We start from the raw sequence: 8247 nt of genomic DNA on the forward strand, positions 1-8247 counted from the left end.
GTTAAAAAAGGAGGACAACGTAGAAGGAAAGATTTTAGCGGCCTTCCTAAGGAGGGCTTCTCTTCCAGCTCTGTCTGAGGGGCAGAGGGGAATGGGTTGGTGTAAGAATAAGATTGATGGACTTTATCGCAGAGAGGAGATTACAGCTGTGGTGTTTGCCAGGCTGTAAGCAAAGGGGCTGTCAGTATCTGTAGTGCATAATCCCTCAGTTTGTGAAGTCCAAGATCAGCTGCAGAGATTTCCTTTGTGTTGTACCCTGGCAGGGGAAGGTGCAGCCAATGAATGGACATAAAAACAGTTCTTCTAGCTGAATTGTTTTCATTATTTCCACACTCATTCTGTTCCAGCACATTTAGCTCTTCTGTGTATTTAATTATTTTGTTTGGAAGGTATGCTGGAAAGGAAGAGGGAAACATGTCCAAAATGGCATGCTGAGGCAGTGGTGTTTGGTGCCATCACATTTACATCTGTCAGAGGTTTGCCATATCACTAGTGTGAACCTCACTTATGACTCTATGCAAAGTCTCAACAGAAGCAGCCCAGATCCCCATGCTCACTTTTTGAGGTCAGAAAACCTCATCTGTGGACATATCTCTGCGTCTTTACAGTTAATTTCTTAAACTTAATGCTTGTAGTACTCAAGTTTAGCCCTCTGGTATAGTAAAAGATAACTAAGTACGCAAAGGCACAAGGTAGAGTTAAGATTTGGAGCAGGTCTTGTATTTTTCTTTAAAAACTCACACCATCAAAAAAAAACAAGTTTTACTTGCTCCTTCTCTCAAGAAAATTCCCATAGACATATGCATCTTCCAGCTCGCATCTTCCAGCTCTCTGCGTTCTATTTCATCTGTCCCCTGCCCATGCATCCATGTCCCTAACCAAGGAGGCAGGCTGCTTCCTTCTTGGTCTTGCACCCATCAACAGCATCTGGCCAGGGTAGGAAGGAGTGGATTGGAGTGAATGGTCGAGAATCCAGCTGCAAAAGGGAAAAGTGACGTTAAAAAAAAACAAAAAAAAAAAACAAAAAAAAAAACAAAAAAAAAAAAAAAAACAAAAAAAAAAAACATGGATTTGCAAAATTCGTTCAGCTTCATTAATGCAGATAAACAAAGCCATCCCAAAGCCTCTAATTCAATCATCAGCACTGTTGAATCCCAACAATGGCCCCAGAAAGTTTGATCTGTGCCAATTTTCACTCTTCTATGCATATCCTAGGCATGTTTTAGTGGCTTGCTGAAATGGCGTGGTTTGGACACAGCATTTATTTTTGGGAAAAATAAAATTTAGCTGTATGGCCCAGGGTTGGATCATTCCTATTAGCTCCAGGACAAGAGAAGAGGACCTGAAACTGCTTTGTTTGAGGGATCTGTGTAACAGGATGGAGAAAAGATAGACAGTATCAAAGGGAAGACTCATGCTTGTTATCAGATTATGGCAACCTTTTTTGTTGGGTGTCAGGAGGTGTGTATCATCTAAAATGCACTGCCTTGCTTTGTGCAGCAAGCTGAAGTGAGGGCCAAATGTATACATATATGTATATGTATATGTATATGTATATGTATATGTATATGTATATGTATATGTATACGTATACGTATACATGTATGTATATGTATACAACCTAAGGTGGTGAAAAGCAACTTCCATTAATTGTTTATTTCTCTGCTGGCATCCCTTTTCAGACAGCTGTAGAGATCAGGGCACATGCTCTTTGCTTGATGGATCCCTGAGTTTTCACACCCAAGGAACAGCAAACACTATTTGTAGAAATGCATCTTCAGGCTGACCTGAAAAACATCAGCATCCATACATCCCAATTGTAATAACAGTAGCATTGTGCTTAATTCATACATATCCTGCAGCCCCAGTATTAGACAAGGGTAGGAGTTTCTAAAAGCAGGGTGTCTCAGTTTCCCATTTAGGATGGTGGAAATTTAAGAGTTCTACTGTCTAAGGAATAGTAAGATTTATAACTTTCTGTTGTGTTTTGCACTGTCACTTTTGTCACAGCCACTGCCAAGAGCAAAAGAACAACAACAACAACAAAAAAATAATAATAATAAAAAAAAATCCAACAACTAAACTCTCCAAGGATTGCTTCTGTAACATTATATCAAATAAACTTCATGTTGAAAAATAATACACTTAAGTAACCTTTTACAAAAATTTCATTCAGGAATCCCAAACTGAATTGGAAATATATAGGGAAGAGATGTTACCAACAGTTTTTGGAAAATATTTGGGAACAGTTTTATGATTTGATCAACTAAGAGATGGGAAGCCTGACTTTACAAAGCCATACAGGGTTACTCCTGCAAAGAGCCCGATGCCTTTAATGCCATGAATGATGGTGCCAGCTAATGACATCTTGCACTGCCCATGATATGCCCAGGGCCTCATGGAAATAGGATCTTCACAGGGCAGAGATTTCTGTAGAACCTTGTTTACTGTGAAGTGATCTAATCATTAGAATAGATCCACTGAAGACCCCAACCCCAATTCTGCAGGGCAATGCATAACAATGGTGCATGTTGTACCAGTGACCCTTGCTGGTAAAACAGCAGAAGCAAATAATGCATCAAATAATAATTCTGTGAACGTAAATAAAAGTCTACAAAACAAAGTTTCCCAGAATTACAAATACAGATTTACAATTCAGGCTTTCAAAGTCAAGCTACTTAAATTGAAGAAGAAGAAGAAGAAGAGGAAGAAGAGGAAGATGAGGAAGAAAATAAAATAAGGCATTTACATGGGTAAAACCACCAAGTGCCTGGCAGTGCATTGCTACCCAAAATACATGCACAGTCTGAATTCTGGCAGCTTTGGAATGATTCAACCTGACATTTGCAAAATCTTAATTTAAAGTATATGTGTTTATTCAGAAATACACTGTTTATTCTGACATTCACTTCCAAAGGATTATTTTTAATGAAATTCTGTGTTGTTCATCTGCACTTGTTCTTTTCATGAATAGCAAGATGCTGTCATGTGAATGACTAATGGAATCATCTAGGTTGGGAAGGATCTTCCAGATCATGAAACCCAATCATCACCCTGACCTATCAAGTCCCATCAGTAAACCACCTCCCCTAGTACCACGTCTACATGTCACTAATACCTCCAGAGATGGGGACTCCACCAATTCCCTAAACAGCCTATTCCAATGTTTGACCACCCTCTTCATGAAGAAATTCTTCCTTACATCCAATCTAAACCTCCCATGGCACAACCTGAGACCATTTCCTCATGTCCTATCATTTGTCACATTAGAATAATGCCTGACCTTTTACAAATATTTAAGTCCATAATTCCTATCCTAGTGCAGAGCTTCTGTGAGTTTCAGCGTCTGATAGAAGACTGCCTAAAAGTTAAATGTTTAATATTTTTTTATAAATTTAAACGGAATTACCTACACATGAATTATTTATGGCAGTCCTACCTGTAAGGGAATGGTCTGCTGGGATAAAGCATGTCTCTGACTATTAGGGAAAGAACATTAGCTTAGACTGGCTTTTCTTTATTCTTCAGAGAGAGAATCTTCAGCCTTAATAAGGCAAGAGGACAATGGCAGAGAACCCTACTTGCTCTGAGTCCCTTTTTCTAAAACCCTGGTCTTTTCAGCTGCCTCAGGAAATCCATTTTCCCCAATACAGTATCTACTCTGCTTTGTTTGGGTCATGAGGAGAAACTGTTAAGAAAGACCCTATGCAGCTACTGCTCCGAGTGCTAGAATCTCATTCAAGCAGGTGCTGAGTTTTAGCTCTTTATATTCCAGTCAAATGTTTAAATATAATAAGGTAGTGAAGAGGTATTTCTTTAGCTTCAGGGCTTGCTCCTTTAAGAACTGAACTGGACTTAGATGCTCCATTTTGTTTTGTTTTCTATTTTTTGTTTGTTTGTTTTTAAGTGTGTTTTAATTAATTGTTATGTGAAATCAGAATATGGGACAGTTTGGCCTTGCATCTAACAAAGATTTATCTTCTAGGACAAATAGAAACTGATATTTCTTCTGCAAGTTTGACACTAGCAGATCTATCATCACTGGAGACTCTTAGGAGATAGAGAGTCTCTGGGTTTTGGATTAGTTCTAGACCTGAGAAATGTACCTAGTTAGATAATCCATCTGACTTTTTTTGTTTGGATTCACAACACAATTTCAAAGAGATGTTACGTACGTGATATAATTATGGTTCCCCGTGTCTAATCATCACTAATTAATATAACCAGAAGGTTAACTACATAATTGAGATATTATTGCTCCCATGATTTGTGTTTTAATGCACAGGAACCAGACTGATATCATCAGAGAGACAATAATTTAACTCAGATGAGAATATGACTATATTTTTAAGTACAGGTATATTAGTTATGTAATTTTACACCATAATTATTTTTGGACAGTCAGTGAAGTACTTCATTATATAATGGAAATCTTATGTAAAAAAAAAAAAAAAAAAAAGTAACTACAAGGTACTGGAGCGTAATTATGCTTTTTGTATTATAAAATATATGTGTTCTTTAGACAGATGGATTCACTGACAGGTTATTTCCTTTCTTTGGTAATCCTGAAGATTTGAAGATCTTCAGGAAAGATTCTAGGATCTTTATGGGAAATGCCACTTCTCTCTGAGTCTTAAGGCAACACTAAGCTCAAAGGATGCCCTACAACACATTGTATTATTCCTAGTACTAACAATGATATCGGTAGTAGTAGTGCAGTAAAGAGGTAAAAAATCTATAGGAAGCTAGAGACTACCTGTTTCTATCAGTAAGCCTATGCCTAATGTGAAAATACTAAATAGCAAGGTAGAGATTGTGCCTACAGTGCAAACTTTTCTGTTTAAATTCCCAGATATTCCTTCCCTTGGCTGAGTTATTCAAATGGAAAGAGGAGGCAAAGCGAAATCAGACAAAACTCCAGCCAGTTATTAATATTTCAGGCAGAAGCCATCTAACCTCTTTCAGAGGACAAATATAGCAGTTGTTAAAGTCATGACTGGTGATCATCTTTAAGTAAATTTGAGATGTTACAGCATTACAATTAGTGGTAAAATCATAGAAAATTACAGAAAAATGTCATGGTACAAATGGGAAATGTATTTTGTTTTTAAATCTCAGAAGACAAATGTGAGGGCTAAAGTGTATGTTATCTCTAGTTTACCTGTACTTGACATATCATAGTATTTCTAACCTTAGAAATACAATGAATCTGTAATTTTATTTGTTACAGTAGCTCATATCCCCATCCACTTAGAAAATCATTAAGGATTTTGAAATACCCCGTCCTTTATTAAAAAATTTCCGACCTTGACTCTTACAGTAGGAAATGAGAATAACAACAAAACCACAAGGAAGTGGGAAGAAAACAACAGAAAGACAAAAACAATATTTAAAATAGCCTGTTTGGATGGCCATATAACATAGGTAATTAAAATTAATGGCTTTAGACATAATCCTTCTTTACAAACATGATTTTCCAATAACCTCTTATACTCCCTAGTAAGTTACAATTCTAGAGATGGTGTTTTTATTGTTGTTGTTGTTTTGTTTTCATTTTTGTTTTTACATATCTATAGGAAATGAATGATATTTTCCCCTTTTCCACCTAGAACATCAGTCTTTCCTGGATTATGAGTAGAAGACCAAGGCCTGTCTGGGATCCTCTGCTACACTTGTACCATACAGTCTGGCCTTGCAGCAATGTCCTGGAGACTTGCTTAGAGAGAGATGACGGGACTAGGGCTGTCCCTCATACCCTCAAACACTGGCCAAATGATGATATCTCCTCACAGGCCCTTTGGACCTTCTTAAGCCCTGCAGAAAGGGATGCAGGAACACAGCTGGCCTCAGTCCTAACAACAGGGCTTGTAGCACCTAATTCCAGCTGTCTCAAATGTTCCTTCCTTAACTACAGTGACAGAATCTCAATTTATTTCCTATACAGTGGAGAGAAGTAGGTGACTCCAAAGTCATTTGGATGAGCTGAGTTAATCTCTAGAGGGTCTTATGCATCTCTACAAAAGCTAGGTTGACTGCTTAGACTTTAGACCACCGAAGTTGTACACACAAGTTGTAAGCTGTGCATATATATACGTGTATATGTATAGCATACATATGAGTAATCTGACATGAATCCTTTACAGACTGCAGACTACCTCTTTTCCTGGAGAGACTTAAGGGTAAGTCTCTTCCTCTTATCAACTCAAATCTCATCGTCCCTTAGGGCAGTTGCCCCACCCCAAGAGCTGGGTCTGCGGGTCTTCTGATCAGCAACTGAGGCTCAGCTCAGGTTGAAGCTTTTGTTCTTGGACCATTGCCCAAACACAGAACATCACTACCAGGTCCCCCATAATGACAGAGAAAATAGAGAAGACTTTTTTTTTTCCTTTTTTTTTTTTTTTTTTCCTGAGAGCAGACAGCTAAACTCTTCCTGCTACTGATTTCAATGTGAATCCACGTGTCCAAGGTAAATTCTCCAAAGTCTTCCCCCTTCCCCTTTTCACTTTTTCTCTCTCTTTTGTTAAAACAGCTTTCTCAGCTCTCCATCTGCAGCTAACAGACTAGTAGCTGTCATTTGAGCTGCTTCCAATTTGCTGCAAACATTTCTGTAAGTCCTTTGAAAAAATAGTTTGATAAAAGAAGAGAACATGTTCTGAGTGAAAAAGTCAAAGGCTGAAAGGAATGGTTTCCTTTTGCACTTGAAAATGTATGTTTAGTACTCTTAATACACAAATTCTGTTCAAATAGTAAAGGATGTTTCCTTTTCAGGTGCCTCATGCATTTGTCTGAGCACCTCTTGCTTTCATTTTCTACCTTTTCATATCAATGCTCATTCCTACCACTGGGTTATTTAAGGTTCTTTATTGGTTACACCTTTTCTGCCCATTGATCTCATTTAACAGGAGTTTCATTCCTTGTACTTAGTGTGTATCGATGCACATCACATTTACATTTGGTTCATTCGGGATGGAAAGGAGCTGCATCATGGCAGAAATATTTTAGCTCTACATATATCATCCCTAATAGGCCAATGTCAAATCCAGCCTTGAATAGCACCATTGCTAGCAGCTCCATAACCTGCCTTGACAGCTTGTTCCAGTGCTTAAATAGCCATACAGTTATAAAGCTATTTCTTAATATTTTCCTTGCTGTAGTTTATGCTTATAACTTCAGAGTCTGTCTGGCCTGACCATGGAGAGTAATTTTTCACAGCATATATGTATTTGCAAATACTTTCAGAATATTTTATATGTAGCGCTGTGCATACTTTAGCATGGATATAATTTCCTACCAGATATTTTTTCCTGGATATTTTACTGTGGCTCATACTTTCTTGTGAACTCCATCCATCCATGGTGGCTTCTAGTTCTTGTTGGCACATTGTGGATCCATGGGAGAAAAGAGAAGTGGGATAGGCTAAGCTTCAGAAGGATATGCTCTGTGCTTTTTGTGCGTGGAGGAAAAATGCAATCTTGAATTGTCCTTTATTTCAAGCTGGGCGGGAAAGGTGGGCTCTGCTGCCTGAGGCAGCACGGAGTGAGTGATTCTGTGCTCTGTCAAGCACACTGTCTGCTCTCCATGGATACCTTGTTCCTTTATAGGAATACACGAAGTTGAGCTTCCATTTTTTAATTGAAAATGAAAGGGAACAAATGCATTTACTTTTTCCTGGAGTACATCTTATGTGCAATCAGCCCCTGGAACTCACCACTGCAAAATTGTCACAGTCAAAAATTCATCCTGATTTGGAAAAGGTTGGATTGTTACACAGCCAGTTAAAATTTGTTTTTGAATAATATTGCAGCACTAAAAAGTAATTGTAGGGAGGAAGTATAAAAATTAATGAACAAGTTCAAAAGCCCAGTTCAAAAATGGTCACAAGGAAATTTCACTTGTGAGGAAATTTTCCCATAGCTGCCCTCTTTCTGTCTGATAATTTTCCCCTGAAGAATCAGGAACAGGATACAGAACTGAATGGACCATTTGACAAACATTTTAAATCATTATTTATCTGCTACATTCATTGAGATATGAAAACTTTGTACAGAACTAAAAGATTGAAAAATCTGTTGCAAATACAAAACCAGCTAGAAAGACTTTGATATTTTATCATTTATATGATCTCCATTGTACAACCACTAGACAGTCAAGGTTTTAATAATTCATTTTTTCTTCCATTTCTGACCCTTTTCTGTAGTCCATTCTTTTCCCCATGAAACAACTTCTCGTCTCCAGTGGGATAACTAC

This window comes from Anas platyrhynchos, chromosome 3 (genome assembly GCF_047663525.1).
Source record: "Anas platyrhynchos isolate ZD024472 breed Pekin duck chromosome 3, IASCAAS_PekinDuck_T2T, whole genome shotgun sequence".
In the NCBI taxonomy this organism is placed as follows: Eukaryota; Metazoa; Chordata; class Aves; order Anseriformes; family Anatidae; genus Anas; species Anas platyrhynchos.